The sequence below is a fragment of the Macrobrachium nipponense genome, chromosome 9 (assembly GCF_015104395.2).
Source record: "Macrobrachium nipponense isolate FS-2020 chromosome 9, ASM1510439v2, whole genome shotgun sequence".
Lineage (NCBI taxonomy): Eukaryota > Metazoa > Arthropoda > Malacostraca > Decapoda > Palaemonidae > Macrobrachium > Macrobrachium nipponense.
This window is the reverse complement of record NC_061110.1, coordinates 43180128-43199388: the sequence shown is the minus strand read 5'-3', so window position 1 is coordinate 43199388 and position 19261 is coordinate 43180128.

Sequence of the window (19261 nt, the reverse complement as noted above, 5' to 3'; positions counted from 1 at the left end):
GAAAGAAAGAGGAAGGAAGGGGAGAAAGGAAAGGGCAAATTACTCCACAATTCCATAGCATCTTTAATGTTTGTCCATCCACCGTATATATCGCCAATGACATTTGATAAAATGGCTTTCATATATAGCTTTGCTGTTTAATTTTAACAAGAAATAAATCCTTGAAAATCAAATCGAAAAAGTATTACGTTAAGTTATGAGAATTTGCATCGATACGAAGTTTTTTTTTTTTGTCACTATAAAGGAAGAGGATGATTGACAAGAAATATAAATTACAGCAGTAGCCCCTTTGTGGATACTATAGTGAATTTTCCAAACAACCATAGTAGGCTGGACGTTGTTGCTGAGAGCCAATGAATAACAAATTTCTTGGACGGTAAGGCTTATGAATGGGAAACAATATTTGATTTCTCTCTCTCTCTCTCTCTCTCTCTCTCTCTCTCTCTCTCTCTCTCTCTCTAGTTCATACTTTTGAATTATCTACAACTCTCATTTGATTAAACCAGCGTTTGATCGCCGGGCAAGAATGGAGTTGGGTCGTTTTATAAAAACACAGCAGTTTTGTTACGTTTTGATTATTCATTCCCGAAAACAATAAATAAATACGATTCCAATGTTTTGGTTCATAGGAATTGTAATCATAATCATTTTCGTGACAAGATGATTAAAACGTATTGAGGACATAAGAGGACATTATATGCAATTACATATTAAGTCCTCCTGCGCTGAAACAATGATCTATAAGTGACCCACTAAAAATATGAATTGGTAAAGCATATAAAAAAATTATTTACTGCGATTTTGTGTAATATCAAGAAGCTTCTCATGAGCTTAGAATTGTTTGATTGAAGATTTATGGTTGGATAATGTCCATCCAAAATAATGAAGAAAAACACTACAACAATGATGAGTTTGGCCAGTACACCAAAAAAGCAGAGACAATTTTTTATCCCAGTGAGCTGACTGAGGACAAATGAGATATAATTAAAAGTCGCGAATCACATTACCTTTGCTCTGAACGTGGCGTTGATTGTCCTGATAGATTGGTGGCATATGGCTTTTAATCAGCCACGTCGTTTTCTTTTAACTTTTGACCACACAAGCGTGATTAAATGTGGAAGATGATCCAATAACGAGATATGTATAGGATCATTTATTCATAATCATACACACACACACACACACACACACACACACACACACACACACACACATATATATATATAGATATTAATATATATATATATATATATATATATATGTATATATATATATATATATAGTCTACTCGGCCGACCTGTTGCCGTGGACAGTCCTTTGGAGAAACCTCCACGAATGAGGTAAGAGAAGGACCTGTTGGAGAGCTTGCGGACGCAGGTGACCTTCAGGATGGTCCACTACTTGATCGGAGGGCCCAGTAAGTAAACCCCCACACACCCCCCCTCACACAAAAGGCTTCCTCCCAAAGGTAGAAACCTCCCACAACGAAAGTGGGTCAGATGGCCGAAGCTGGGTACCCAAGAAATCCCTGAGAATACCTGAGAAGAACCACGACTGAAATGTTTGAAATATGTTTTGAGAAACTAAGATATTTAAATCTCATCAGCAAAGTGAGGCATTTTTTAGAATACCAATTATTTAAATCGCATCAGCAAAATAATTTCCTTTTATTATTTTCCAAAAATACTCATGTCGTGTCTAGGTTATTATTATTTAAATTGCACGTCTTGGTATCTCAGATCCTCCCACAAAAGATCCGAGGAACTTGGAAGTTCTCCAAGACGGTTTGCTGGAGTGTCCAAGAACCTCTGCCTCTGTTCAGGTTTCCGTGGAGTCACCTTTTGTGTATTGTTTATTGTAGTGTCCGACCCCGTAGTTCAATGCTCTAAAACTATAGAAAGAAACTAGAGTTATTGAACTGCGAGATCTGAATAAAGATGAAAATCAAGCACACAATTTAAAATGTAATCAAATACACAAATATTGATATAATAAAAAAGTAATTCTTCAGAATGAAGGCCATTGAATCAAAGGGAAATATAATCATTCTTGGGATATGGGGGGCGACTTTGAGGGAACTTCCCCGGACATCTCATTGAGGAATTATAATCGTTAACTGTGACATTAGAAACAGACTAGGTGTTTTTATCTATGTGAAAATAGCTAGGAAATACGTAGTCCTAATAGTATTTTCATTTTTCTGAAATAAAAGTTTCCATAAGTATTCCCATTCGTCAGTGAAAGTAACCATGCTTTTCTAACTTTTTCTGAACACCCCTTTTCATAACTTTCATCAAAGACATTTTGAGATTCGTTATGGTCCTGTTTTATTTTTATTTTTTTTTTTTGATTGAGAAGCCGAAATAACTTTGGATATATGGACACATATAAGAAATGGGCAATTCAGAATTGGAAAGAAACATGACTATACCAACAACTATTCAAATATCAGACGAATTTAGCAAGTTTTAAAAACTAGTTTTTTTATCGTTATAAATTAAGGGAAAAGTGTACTGTTTAATTAGTCTACCGTGACCATTCAAAATACATCAAAAGTTGAGAGCTGAATATCAGTGCTTCATGATGCCACATTAAGCTTCATATTGGAAATTATTCTTTAACTTAAAAAAGGTCATTTATCCCCCCCCCCTCTCTCTCTCTCTCTCTCTCTCTCTCTCTCTCTCACTACTCTTGGCTTGAGCAGTGAAGGTCACAGATTTGATTCCAAGCACTATGACGCAATTTACTTAATTCAAACACTTTATTCCTTCTTTGACTTAGAAAATGAGTTATACAGCCAGAAGTCAGTCAGCTGTATTGAGTTACATCTAGGGTTCAAGAGAGAAAGTGAGATAGAGTGAGAAAGATATACAGAACACAAGGACGGTGGATGACCTGTCGAAATATATGCCATCATATAGTTACAGACACTTAAAATATTCTTCCGAGAATTAAGTTCTATATAACTATGTTATGTTTCTTTCTTTAAAAAATGTAATCAATGATGTTTTTTTTTTTTTTTTTTTTTTTTATTTTTTTTTTTTTTTTTTTTTTAGGAACAGCTAAAGTACTTTATTGTCTTTAAAATATGGATTATTATTCTTAAAAGTAATTTGAAAAATATTTCTGAAATACTTCCGTTTCTAATTGTTATGATCGCAGGAACTTGTGCGTCTTTCTTGGGAAGAAAAGGAAAAAGTGCTGAGGTGAGCAATCACAGCATCTGCAAAACTGTTGAGCCTCATCAAGACGCATGAGAAAGTTTCCAGGTCTTCTTTCCTCATATTTTAAGTCTTTTAGGTCGTCATGAGAGAAAGCAAGTTGCACTTTTCGGTTTGAAGAAATTTTAAATCATTCGCTCGCTACACTTCTTTAACGTGATACTCGAACTCAAGTATACGTACATAAAAGAACACAGGGCGGATTAATAGTTAAGGGAGATGACAGTTTCCTTACTGATAAGCACCTTTATTCTCCCAAAACAGCCACGTCGTAAGAAACAAAGGTGCCAATTGCATATAGAGTTTATCTTACAAGTGCAGTCAGTTACTTGATTGGAATTTAATATAAAATTTAGGCCAAAGACAAAGCTCTGTGACATATGATGTTATTCAGCCCTGAAAGGGAAACTGACAGTAAAAGGTTTTTAAAAGAGTAACAGGAGGAAAACCTCGCAGTTGCATAATAAAACAGTTAGAAGGAGACAGTAAAAATATGAAGGAAGAAAGAGCATATGAACGGAATGAAAGGGGTTGCTGCTAAAGGCCAACGGAACACTACAAAGATCCTTAATTAAAGTCTAGTCTAAGAACTTACTTCAGAAGCCTCCTTCCTTATATCACAGATACACTTTAGATTTATTTCTCTGCGCAAAATAAAATCAGAGTATTCTTTATAGCCAAAAACTCAGTTCGAACAAGGCTTAAGTCCAGGCTTATCTTTTAATATTAGTGTCGTAGCCACGACGCCGCGCACGTGCCCAGAACCATTTGATTAGTCTGGGTAAACCATTCTCATAGGTACTTGCCTAATAGGGCCTACTCATACTGCAGTTCGTTAACGCACATAGACTAGTTAGTCTCCGTTAACAAGTTCTACAGTATAGGCCTCCAACCAGTCGGTTACGGACTGACTATCTGGGCCATTATATTCAACTAGAATTTAGCCACAGGTTCAGAGAAGCCTTACTATAATATCACTACTGTTTGAATTCTTTTTTCATAAGGTATGAATGTCTGCATATATATGTATATATATATATATATATATATATATATATATATATATATATATATATATATATATGTATATATGCAAACAGTTATACGCATGAGGAAAAGAAAATCCTATATATATATATAAGATATATATATATATATATATATATATATATATATATATATATATACATACCTATATATATATATATATATATATATATATATATATATATATATATATAAATTATATATACGTATATATTATTCGAGCTACAAATGTCCTTTAATATCTAAATCGCTCTACCTCGGAATTGATATATTTTCATATATGTAAACCAAAGGGGATTTTCTTTTAGTTGAACAAAATTATTATCAGCTAAAAAAAATCCCCTTCGGTTTACATATATGAAAATGTATCAGTTCCGAGGTAGAGCGAATTAGCTATTAAAGGACATTTGTTGCTCGAATAATCTATATGAATCATGAAGCCTGATGGCTCTTGGGACAAACTGCATAACAGTCAATGCTTTCATCGAACGTCAGCTGCACAATCGTGGATGAAGCCTCTTTGCCGGAAATCTCCAGAGCATCTAAACGCTCCATATACGTGCGCAAACTGCTTTTTCAGCGAAGCGTCGAATCTACGTATCTGCAGCTCCATGTATCTCTTCGTTGAATACATTTTCGCATTTCTTGTGTAACAAGACACTTCGCTTCCAGTACCTTATTAAGCTAGTCTGTCCTAACCTTTCCAGGTCTTCCACTCCTCGTAATATCTTTCAATATTATTCTCTTTTCATCAACCTATTGTCATTCATTCTCTTTACGTGACTAAAATATCTGAAACATTTATTTTTCCTTAGCCTTTGCTAATTTACTGCCACTTCTCCTAAATGTCTCCGTACAGAAACAGTTTTTCTAGTTTATTTTTTTTACAGACATTGGATTAAACTGTCAGTGCATTAGAAATGTAAAATTATTTACATCATTAAGCTTTGCTCGATTTTAGAATTTTTACTCTACCATGATTATAATCAAAACTTCAAGTCAGCCTGGTGATTAAAGCAAACGAATAATTTCTCCGTGAGTTACAAATTAATTATCTCTGTTATTCAAGAAGTTTATAGAGTAATAACAAAAATTATGTGTTTTTAGACTTAAATCATAAAAAACCTCTATACTAAATTTTTTTCTAAATCAACGTTTATATAATTTAAACAAAATCTTGTTAAGGCATAAATTCTGGTTTGCAAATCTCATTGCACCCTTTGAACTATGTTGACGGGATTGTTGACAGGTTCAACCACGGAAGTCTTGAGTCTCTGATCTCGTGACTCAATTTACTTGCGGCATCACCGAGGACTGCCTTTCATACCCAAATATGTGCAAAGATCTTTCTTTAGTTACCATTTAGGAAACTTCAGCTCGGACTTTCTTATGTCCATTTTGGTTATTTTTATAGGTTTCTGTACTAAAACAACTCCCAAACATGCGCTACTTACGAGCTATATTTTTAAGTTCTACTGTTTCTTGTTTTCCCACATGCCTTTGACACCGATGAAAGTTATCTGTCAGAAAAGTGTGCCTACTACGAACTGCATCGGTTACAGTGATTAGAAACCTCTCCTCCCTAGGGCTCCATGAATATAAAATGATGTAAGAGACTCCCTTTACTACATGAATTCACAAAGCTTTGCAAATTCCGATTAATTATCAATAGCGTTATATATTGAATTTCATGACACTAGATATCATGTAGAAGGAATCTTGCATTATGTAATACTAACATTAATGCTGATTATTTTCTATGCTAGTGATAATTTTTTACGTACCTCGATGTACCTGGATTAAGGTTGTGATGCTCAGATTGCTTACTTTGAATTGGCTTTAAATGTCAAATATCTAGTTAACAGAATTTCAAACCGATGCTTTTAAAAAGGCAAGAGCAATCATTTTCTAGTTTGTTAAAGACTCTAGCAAGGAGGGGAATTAAACAACGCGACTTATCTGTGTTCATTTACATGTTCTTGTCGCTTGAAGAGCAAAATATCATTTCAGCGATGAAAATCATAAATAACTTGAGGGTGATACATTATTAATTACGGGTAATATTTAGAGACCATATTAGTGTCTTGTTACTTGGGGATTGCTTGTTACATATTATCCTATTAACCAGAGAAATACGCAGTACAAATAATAAAAAATACATATGTTTTCATGTACTGTATTTCGAAATGAAAGTATTCCAAATTAACGATATATTTTTAGAGCAAATACACACACACACACACACACACACACACACACACCCCACACACACACATATATATATATATATATATATATATATATATATATATATATATATATATATATAAATAAAGTTTTTTTGCCACGAAGGAAAAAATGAAAAAGCGAGATAGCCAAGTACTTTCGGTCCTCTTCGGACCCTTTACTGAGGGTCCGAACAGGACCGAAAGTACTTGGCTATCTCGCTTTTTCATTTTTTCCTTCGTGGCAAAAAACCAAAACCTTTATTTATACATCGCATCAGGTTTTATATACTTCGTGATCAAGTTATTCATATATATATATATATATATATATATATATATATATATATATATATATATATATATAATATATATAAATGTTGTAAAGTGTTTGCATATTTTCAGATTAAATATAATCTTGCTAAAAGTTAATATGTTCTAATAATGTGTTCAGAATTAAAAAGAAGAAGAAATAAAAACATTTTAACGTTCAGTAAAAACGTAGAATGTGAACAGAGAGAGAAATTTGCTTGTTCACCTGAGCGGACTTGTCATTCGTCATTTGAGGCCGCGTGGTTCTAATTTTTGTGTGTGTGTGTGTGTGTAAACAATCATGCGATGCTGACCGTCTCGAGTCATGTGAAGGTTGCATCATCTTTCGTTAGACCGTTCTAGAAGGATTCTGCCTAAAACGTTTTACGTACGTCTGATACCTTTCATTTGATATTAATAATTAGAGATTCATTTTGCATTAAAACTATTTAATATTACTGATAAATTAACTCTTATATCTCTCGATTTGCCAAAAGGGAATTTGTTAGCTCGTATATAGATTAATTTTGAAGTGGAAATATTTGTGACGTCACTCAAGGAAATGATGAAACTAATTTTCATTGGAGTAAGTTTGATGAATAATTCCTTTTATTTTAAGAGACTTTTATTGTCTTAAATCATGTAATAGTAAATATTATTTATGACCGTAATCCAACTTTCTCTTTATTTCTTGCTTTGAAAGAGAATTTTTAAGATAATAGCTGTCTCGTTCCCAAAATCATTTGCCCAGCCATTTTAGATGAGACCCACTCCGAAGTTTCCATACTACTAGAGCAATTTTTGTTCATTCGGATATACGTGTTTGTTGGTCCTCCCCCCAACCCTCTCTCTCTCTCTCTCTCTCTCTCTCTCTCTCTCTCTCTCTCTCTCCCCGTATGAGATATTTGGTTTTCACATTAACATAAAGGTTTTATATTTAGTTGTTGGTCACCCATGAATTTTAGATTTAGCATTTTCTTAGATTTATTAAATTTTAATTGCCGAGTGTTTATTTATGGAATCTGGACAGACGTTGTGAAATTTGTGTAACACGCGCCTCGTGTGTAAATGTTTATAGAGTTTTTGAATAAGTTCTGTGCACTAAATTTAAACCTAAAAAGTACTTGAAATACTGAAAGTACTTATGTTATTCCAGGGGAACTTTTTGCCATTTTTTTCACATTCTGGTGTTGGTGATTTTTCTGTGCATTTATCCATTTTTCTTATTAAAGTGTGTGTGTTTATTTATTTATTCATTTATTTATTTTTTCTGAGTGATTAATGTTTTCTTGGTGTTTTTACAATTTTGGTATTTTCCACATTTTTCTGTGTTTACGTTTACATTCACAATTTGTTTGATTTAATTGTTTTCATTAATTGATCATTACAAATTTAATTGAGTTTAACACTTGTGAGTTACTTTGCATTTACTTAGACTTCTTTTCAAGTTTTTATTGTTGTTACACTTGTGAATTAATTTGCATTTATTTAGAATTCTTTTCAAATTTTAATTGTTACCTAACACTTTAAATTTTACTTGAATAGTTTAATTTCTGGATTTTTGTGATGAATTAATTTTCGTTTAATTTTACTTATTAATTTGTTCAAGAATTTATTAAACTTTGTGTTGTTTTCAAGTAACAGTAAATTTCCTTGAGATTCTGAATTTCACTTATAAATTTTGAGTTTAATAATAAATCTTTTTTTTAACCTTTCTATGAGTGTTTTCTTTTTTTACCAGTGTATTTAATTTAGTTAAGGTAAAAATATAGAGTGGTAATTGAGCTGTTTTCTTCAGCTTTGTTGAAGTGAGTTAGAATCAGGGAAATTCTTAAACTTTTAAAGTTGTTGATGGAGTGATGTCCTTTAATTAATTTAGTTTCATATAAGATTACCTCATACCTATTTTAATGAACTTAGTCTGATTTCTTGCATGACTGATAAGTTCTTAAGGGATCACTGTTGCCTTTAGAGTATTCAGTAGTATTTCATCCGTGATGGAGGTTCAGGTGTCTGGCTGTTGTGAGGTAACTACTTTCTGATTGGTAAGTGTAGCAACCAGATAGTTGGCACTCCGTCATAATATATATATATATATATATATATATATATATATATATATATATATATATATATATATACTATATATACATATATATATACATATATATATATATATATATATATATATATATATATATATACTATATATACACACACACACACACACACATATATATATATATATATATAAATATATAGATATTATATATAGGATATATATATATGATAAGACTGACATAGCCTCATTTAGACAGTAGATTTTCAATCTTAGGTTTTAGTCTCATAGGTTACAAGCGTTCAAGGAATAACTGTCCCCCCACCGTCAATTAGCAGTAAAAGACCATTCTTCTGTGCTTGCTGTATTTCTATGCATTTGAGGAAGGGAATTTTATATATGTACAGTTAATATATATATATATATATATGATATCTATATATATATATATATATAGTATATACATATATATATACTATAATATATATATATATATCGTAGTATATGCTATATACATATATATATACTATAATATCTATCTCTATATATCATCATATATAATATATTATATAATCTATATATATATATATATATTATTATATCTATATATATATATATCATATTATATATAAATATATATATATGTATGTATATAGTACAATATAATATAATAATATATATATATAGAATATAATATATATATATATATATATATATAATAAATTAAGATGTACAATATACATATATATGCATATATATATATATATAATATAGGAGTATATATATAGAAATTATTGTATTATATATATCTAATATATATATATATATTATATATATATATATATAATATATATAATATATTATATATATATTAATATATATATATATATAATATTATATATAGATATATATATTTATTTATATATAAATAAAATATATAAGAGAGAGAGATAGAGAGGACATGTGTGTGTGAAAAGTAATCAGCAAAAAGAAGAGTAAGAAGGGTAAAAAGAAATAATAATAATAATAATAATAATAATAATAATAATAATAATAATAATAATAATAATAATAATAATAATAATATCCTTTATTTCAGCTCAGCAGGGCCATATACATGGAATATACAAGATACAGACAGTAACATGCACAATGTAGATACATGAGAGAACATGGTAAAAAAATGAATAATCGGCACTTATCCACAAAATAGCTGAGGTAGCATAGATGCTAGTAATCATAATACTGGTAATAACAGTAATAATATTGGTGAGAAAAAAATGCATTGAAAGTTACAACAGTTAGTGCACAGATTATGTAACTTAAATTTCAGCTAGAGACCTTAGGTGGTTACAGTAGTCAGGTCTAGATGGTTGAATACGAAATTGAATTAAAAATTTTTTTTAACTTCATAGTAATCACAGTAATAATGAAAAAGTAAAATATCAGCAATAAATATAATAATGACAAAATCTGCAGATTAAGTCCTTTAGGGGACAAAGGCCTCATTTTCCCATCCCACTCTTACTCCTTAGGATGCTTTGTATGACCGAGTTGCTGCTGTTTCTCACTCGGGTTACCAGACTGGACATTGTTCGCCTTACATGATTTTTAAATTGCCCAGGTGGTTTTCTATGAACATCTGTGTGGCGGAGTGGCAGTGGGGATTGTTTGTGAGGCGTCTCAGAATGTCATTGTGCACAACAGAGATACGTCTCATGGTTTACCGTATCTTTCAGGTCGTCGGTGATAATGTGACTCATATACGGATGGTTTCCGAGGAAAATTTGAAATTCTGCAATATGCTTAAGTGATCTCGGGAGCAGCGACATGCACTGGGTCTTGGTTTCGTTGAAGTTTAAATCAAATTCCTCTGCATATTGGCGGCAAGTGTCGATGAAAGCTTCTCGCTGTGCCAGTATCCTAGGTGACGGTTTTGCTGACTCGATTCCGCGTCAGTTCAAATGCTACAAATTTCACTCTCTATGGTCTCAGATTAACGTAGATTCCTTCCAGGAGAATTAATTAGGGATTGTCATGAGGCACATATTGAAATCTTCTTGCACTCGTAATTACGCTCACTATCATTATTCGTTTCTTACTCTTTAATTGATAATTAAAATGAATGTTACTGTAATTTTCTCTAGTAACTACTGCAGTGTATGGATATTTACCTTTGTACATGGTTGCATCATTAATCTCTCTTTCTCTATACAGAACCCAATCATATTAATTTTCATAGCTTAAAAAAATATATGGCTATATCAGCAATGATACGACGCAGAAGCAATAATGAAAATAAATATGAGCAAAAGAAATCCGTTTATGATTTACTTAAAAGACATATACCTGTAGACATCGGATGTTACATTACTGAACTTGCAGTATTTATCTTTTATAGATTTTGTATTTTTTCTATCTGTTACTGAAACATATCTTTACTTCGTTTACACGACCTTCATACCTCAAAACATGCGATATACAATTGATATATGCAACGATTACATTAATCATACAGCTGGCCAATGGCTGTTATAGAGTTTAACTGGAACAGATTTTTCCATGGAATTACAATTCTCACATAAGCTATTGCATGAGCTATTCTAGTTACGTATACAGTCCTTCCATGCTACGGCGAACCTATGACAAACCTCAACTAACCTGTTTCTCTCCCACAAATCTCCCCCTGCAACAGATCACTAAAGAATCTAGCGCCCTTCCTCAAAAGTATTTAAGATCTTTGTTATTATTTGCGTATTTCAGTAAATCTACACTTTTGATTCCTTCACAACCAATTGGGTAATCTGGCCTGCAGGGTTAAATTGAATTCGGTTTTTAGTCAAGAAATTAAAGCTTTTTTTTTACTAAAAACTTGTTCAAAACTGCCTATCTGGATTACATTCATGGTTACATTTAATGACTTGGTTCATCTTCAGTTTTCATCGACCACAACTTTTGCACCAGCTCACTCTTCTCCTCACCATCGAGGTCATGAACTTACTTTTAAAATACCTTGTACTAATATAAACTTAAAACATGTGAAATATATGCTACAGTAAATTTAGATTTACCTGCCATTTCGTTTACATATCAGAAAACGTGGAATCAAAATTATGCCTAAAACATATGAAATATATTCTACAGTAAATTTAGATTGACCGGCCATTTCGTTTACATATCAGAAAACATGTAACCATAATTGGGCTCAGTATTTTAAGATTGATGATCTTAAAAATCGTGGTTGAAGCCTTTGAGGTTTACGCATTTTTCAATACTAACTTTGTAAACATATTTCTAGGTGACTCCCTTTCAACAAGCTTTTTATACAAATGAAACATTCACATGTTCACATAGCAAGTCTTATAGTTTATTTACGGATCCTTTTACCGGATATGTGGCGTAATTTTTTTATTTACTTATTTCTGAACATGTGCACCTCTCGCACCGGAAAGGGTTGCTAGATCCTTGCCACGAGAGATGAGGATCGACATATACTATGCAACAATGAAGTATTGTTTTATTTTTATCTATTTATAATTAGTAGATTAAAAAAAAAGAATTTATAAAAAAAAAAAATTAAGGAAAAATGAATATTAGCAAAGTGTTCTACATATAAGATCAAACTGAATGCGGTATGCAAAGGTAAGCTAAATTCAACTCCTTCACTGAAGGAGAGAGTCTACTCGGACTTCGAGTGCAATGGAGGAGAGGAACGGAAAGGAATTCAATTTCATGACATTCTGCCAAGCAACATACACTCATATTGGATATGTCTTACGTATTGTATTGCTCTTCTGAAATGAACCTTTAGATTAGCCCTCACATCTATGACTTACCAAATGGGGTTGGGAACTGTAACTTATGAAGAAATGTGAGCGTTGGGAATGGTGTATTATGTTATATATAGGAGAAGGTTATTACAAGTAATGAAAAGATAAGTCGAATTTTTTATAACATGGCCGCTGAGAAATGGATATCTGTTACCTTTTCTAGAGAGCAAAATATAAACTATCAAGCAGAATCTAAGTCTTACCCCTTTCACGGACTTCCCCTTGATGTCTAAATTTGTAGTATACATTTTTTTATTATTATTTTTTTTTGCTATAACACATTCAGTTTTTTTTACATTTCAAAGTATCATGGCTGCGAATTTTGTTGAATCTTTTTAGTTAAGAGTGGAAGGCTAAAAAAATTGCGAATAACCTCTAAAAAGTGAAAACTAACAAAAGCTTTCGTATATTTGAAGAAAATTTTTTTTTTTTGTTAAGCATTTTGTGCATAGATATTCGAGACTCACGTTGGGGTTTTTCATTGATGCAGTAATAAAATATTATGTATTGAACCCAGAATTGAAAAATATAATACGTACATATATTTCTTGTCATAAAAGATATATTTTGTATGATAAAAATCCATTGGTTTGGATGGTAAGGTAAAGAATAAAAGGTGCTACCTCAGAGGTAACTTATCTCTAACAGAATCTGACATTCTTACTCTAATATCCGTGACCCTCCAATCTCTCTCTCTCTCTCTCTCTCTCTCTCTCTCTCTCTCTGAACATTCTTATACTCCCAACCATAAACAAATAATTATCGAGCGAGCAGAAGAAGAGAAATTGAAATAAACTAAGAGGTTTATAAATCATGATTAGATTATCTCTCTCTCTCTCTCTCTCTCTCTCTCTCTCTCTCTCTCTCTCTCTCTCTCTCTCTCTAAAATATTTTCTGCAACAGAGAGTGTTATTTCGGTAAAAAAATATCCCTCTTGCCAGTTGCTAAACTGGGATTCAAAGCCATCTGAAAATGAGAGGAAAAAATCACCAGGGGGAAGGACATAAAAAAGAAAGATTTTGCAAACACATCCGGAAGGATGCAGCAAAAGTGAGGCAGGAAATCCCAGACTCACTCAGAAATGAAACTCTTATTCATAACTATAGAAATACGGGGGAGAGAGAGAGAGAGAGAGAGAGAGAGAGAGAGAGAGAGAGAGAGAGAGAGAGAGAGAGAGCATAAAATTTCTGTTTGCGTACTGTATGAAAGCTATCTCGACAGCATAAAGTTAGACATTGATATCGTAACATAAAAGTTTCTTCCTATCTCTAATGTAGGGTACTCAGGGCCTATCTCGTTTTCAAAAATATGCAAATATATTTCCCAGTATGTTCAAGACAAGGATCTATTTCAAAGGCTTGCCTGTACAGGCTCATATCCTGGAGATTTAAATCCATATTCGAAAATTGGGGAGGGATATCTGGCAAACTGATGCTGTGGTTATATATTTTTTTATCAAGAAATGGTACCCATTATTTCTATTAGTTTTTTGGCACCTATCATGAAGTCCCGCTCTAATTACTTCAATGTAATTATCATTAGCAATTTTGAACTTTACTCGTTTAACTTCAACATAAGCAATTTTAGAACGCCTTATTATATAGTCAGAAGGAAATTCCAAGATGTGATATAAGAAAGATATGCATTTTTGGTATATTGTCATGAAGATTGTAATCAAAAGGAAGGTACTACCAATTTTCATAATATATATATGTTATATATATATATATATATATATATATATATATATATATATATATATATATATATATATATATATATATATGTGTGTGTGTGTTGTGTGTGTGTATGTGTATGTGTGTGTGTGTATGTATATATATATATATATATATATATATATATATATATATATACAAATATATATATATATATATATATATATATTACTATATGTATATATATATATATATATATATATATATATATATATATATATATATATATATATATATATATATATATATATATCCAGCTTGACCCTTCCCGATTATTGTCTATCAGCATATTATAATATACGTACTTCTATCCTCATGCATGTCTGTTTACTTGTGTATTTAGCTGTTCTTTTCTTCTCTATGGATATGATGAGATAATGATTTTAGTAGCGTTTGCCATTAAATAAAGACTAACGGAGTGAACAAAAATGGAGGCATCCAGAATTATATGAACGTTACTGCACAGGAATTGATAATTCAGACTACTTTGTGATATTTTGAACCTGTTAGCGATTCGGGAAACAATAGGTCAGTGAAAGAAGCGCATAATTCACAAGTATTAGGAGGGGAGATGTGATGACCTAGAAAAACTGGAAATATACTGCGAAGGTTATAAGAATAGAATGACCATACTATCCAAGAATCTTAAGCCCGTATACACTTTTGAGTTGAATAAGGGAGTGTGTGAAGTGGGGTTTGAAGCTAAACTAATGAATCTTGTCAGTAGTTGCATGAAACTGCCAGTTTTCTAGACGTTCCATAGAACTTAATGCTGCCAGAGTTAATGACACTATTTTATATATATACTATATATAAAGGTATAAGGCACAAGGGAAAATAAACAACGGAGTTTCCGCAAGATCTTTCGACGTTCAAACGTCCTTTACTTAGCAGATGAACTTGAACGTCGAAAGATCTTGCGGAAACTCCGTTGTTTATTTTCCCTCGTGGCTTATACCTTTACTTATGGATTTATCACGTTCCAAACTTTCGTGATTCAGTTATACTATATATATATATATATATATATATATATATATATATATATATATATATATATGCTTAAAACAAAAAATCACAGTAGATGCACGTGACTTCACAGGAAAATGATAGTCAGAAATCCAAGCGCTTTTCGTCTTTACTAATATCGAATGCATTATTCGTACATATGAGAGATTTAGATCATCCTATTAACTGGAGTCAAGCAAGAGCCTTAATCCCACAGTTAAAAGGAATATCATTGAATCTTGTTTCATCAAGTTAAATAATAGAAATGTTCTAGATTTAAGTCTTGGTTTATCTAAAATTGATGCTCTCATAATGAAAAAAGTTGTAGATAAATATAAGCAACAAAATTAATATATTCAGTTTTTACATGTTTTGGACTGCAAAGATACTTTGTAATTTCGATTAGGGTCAAATCTGTTTAGGTTTGTGACCGTGTGATATCCGATAATCCTGGATTATCGCTTTTAATGTTTACCCTTTTGACAATCAACTATCTGGTATTCTTGATGTTGTTGTGTACCTGAGACCTTTCTCTCCAATTGTATTTCATTAGCTCCTTGACAATGTCTTAGTAAAGACGAAAGCGCTTGGATTTCTGAATATCATCTTCCTGTGGTAATCGCTTTTATTATCGATTATATATATAATAATTATATATATATTATATATATAATATATATATATATATATATATATGTGTGTGTGTGTGTGTGTGTGTGTGTGTGTGTGTGTATATACATATGAATAACTTGATCACGAAGAATGTAAAACGTGATACTAATCTATTTTTTTTGGGATGTTACTAAGTCGTGTATGCCTCCTTATTTTTCAAAATGTATTGTTTTCTGAATGAATCATCTGTTGACCACGTGTGTGTGGCTGCCTTAAATCTCTAATCTTGCCCACGGGCGTTTTTTCGTTTCTGTTAGACCGAAACTTTTTGGCTTTCTCGCTTTTTTTTTCCACATTTTCCTCTGTGCATCACCTTCATATATATATATATATATATATATATATATATATATATATATATATATATATATATATATATATATATATATATATATATATATATATAGTACATAATATATATATATATATATATATATATCTATATATATATATATATATATATAGTAAAGTAGGTCGACTACAATAGAACTAGTTTAGATGAACTACATGATATACAGAATAGCAGTAAGAGTACAATAACTAATGGCATAGACCAAAGAGCACCCTATAACAAAGTACTACTCAGAGGGTCTCTAGCTGTCCCAATCAAGTTAGTGGCTAATGGTATGTGAAACATTGCCATCTTTAAATGGTTCCAAGGAATTTGGAATCAATGTAGTTTACAAATTTAAATTCTGAGAAACCCTCGAAACATTTTGATATTAACTATGTTAGGCAAGGAGTGGATGTAGACCACTGAAATACTGTTTGGCGCTAGAAGATTAAGTCCTGTTATGTTGTATGGAGCATCCTATGCTTTGAAATATTTAATGTTTACTTTATCTTATCTGGAAATTTTTATTAATTGACATCTTCATAAATTTTGCTTGTTTTTGTTACATATATATAAGGTTATAATATAGAAGGACGAGTACAGATTGAAAGATAAGAAAAAATAAATGCAGCAGTTTTGAAACAATTACTTTGTCATTTCCTCAAAACTTTGGCTCTGTGAAAAGAAGTATGGAGAAACTCATAAAATTATTGCATTAGAAATATGGATACCATATATAAGTCATATCACATTTCCGTGATTCATATACATATATCGAGCTACAATGTCCTTTAATATCTAATTCGCTCTACCTCGGAATTAATATATTTTCATATATGCTTAACCGAAGGGGAATTTTTTCTCGATAATAGACTTGCCTGGACCAGGGCGCGAACCCATGCATCCTTTCAAATCCAGGAACGTCAGTGAAGCTTTTACGCCTCTCGCGGTGGTGTAGTAGGTAAAAGCTTCACTGATGTTCCTGGATTTGAAAGGATCCATGGGTTCGCGCCTTCGGTTAAGCATATATGAAAATATACTAATTCCGAGGTAGAGCGAATTAGATATTAAAGTATATTATATATATATATATATATATATATATATATATATATATATATATATATATATATATATATATATATATATATATATATATATATATATCATTACTATGATTCTCCTTTGCTTTCACCATAATAAGTTACAAGTTAGCAATACCCAAACACTGTGTCCTTTTTCTCTCTCTCTCTCTCTTGCACATCCCACATTTCTCTTGTCCTTTTGTGCTGCTGCCTGTTTGTACTTTCCAGAATTACTGAGATGAGTCATCGGGACCGCTCTCAATTTCTCTCATACCCCATTTCGATTCAGGTGACTCAGGTCACATCTTGGTAGACTCCCTCCCCGGCCGTGCGAGCATCCGCCAGGACCCACGCTTGAACTCATGTGGCTGTGGGCCGCCTTGTGAAAGCCTTGCATTTTATCAGTGCTTGAAGAAATCGACTTCCTTCATTTACATTTTATGAAGATATAACTCTGGAGAAAGGTGTCTGCAATTTCCCTGCTGTGAAGGTGGATCCCCCATGTCCTATTGCTCTGGGGCTGTAAGAAATGCTGTGAATCATCAAATGTGTCTCTGAACACGTGCTCATTTTCAACTGTTCCAGTCCGTGGCCTTATGCTAGGGTCAAGCGCTTCACTGGCAACACCTTTATTTCAGTAACGTACCATCTAAGGTGTAAATACATTCCCATGTTAATTTAACCCTTGGAGTTTCCTTACTATTTCTCCCCCTTAAATTGTATTTGGGCTTTCAGTCACACCTTGTTTTCTTTGCACCTGATTGAGCTGATTGTCTCCTACTTAATCATAGTCAGAGAGAAAGTTATCTCTTCCAGAAACATCAGTCTTAATTCAGAAAAGTGGCGACCTTACCATGGTTCTTCTCAGTAAGATCAATGTAAAGTGATTTCATGAGAGAAAAACGAACCTGAAATTTCAGCATTATAGCCCACAAGAGCAATAAGGGAAGGAGGAGAAACCTCACAGCAAGGTAAGCATATTTTTCCAAATTTAGGTATTTATTTTTAAGGGTGAAACCAATTATGATTGCCACATTTTCCAGCTAGAAGTAAGAAGGCTTCGAATTGCGTGAATGCCGAATTTAGCTACGAGAGAGAGAGAAGTTTTGATAACTAACCCTTAGGTTAATTATAATTAATCTAGGAATCAGTACCAGGCTTCCTTTCCAAAAGAAATTGATTGTGAAAATCTCGGATCCAAAGACATTACTTTAGTTAGGCATGTGACCTCTCTTCTGCTGGGTGTTATTTTAGCAAGCAAAAATGATTTTTGCAGAGTATCATTTTTGCAGAGTTTAATTTAAGTCATTCCTTTTTCTCTCTCTCTCTTGCATAGTCTCTGCCCCACGTGGCATGAAATAGGTATAAGGACAGACAGGCAACACGTCGGGGATGGCCTCTGAATAGGTAAATTAGGCCGAATCCAGTAATTTTCATTCATTCATTAATATTTTTTTCAAACACAGGGGTATCAGTGTGAGAAATAAACACATGTTTAAGTCATTGATTAAGGGGAAATTTCATTATGTTTTTTTTTATATTACTGTAGCATGAACAATAAGAATGAATGAACAAAGGTTTGTTTTGGTGCGTGGCCATTTTAACTCCAATCCCCCCCTCCTGGCTTACTGCATACTCACAGCCAGACAGTCACTGACCTTGGGAGTTTTCCTACGGTAAGGGATAAGGAAGCTAATAATAGAAGAAAGGGAAGTGTTAGGTGATATGAGTT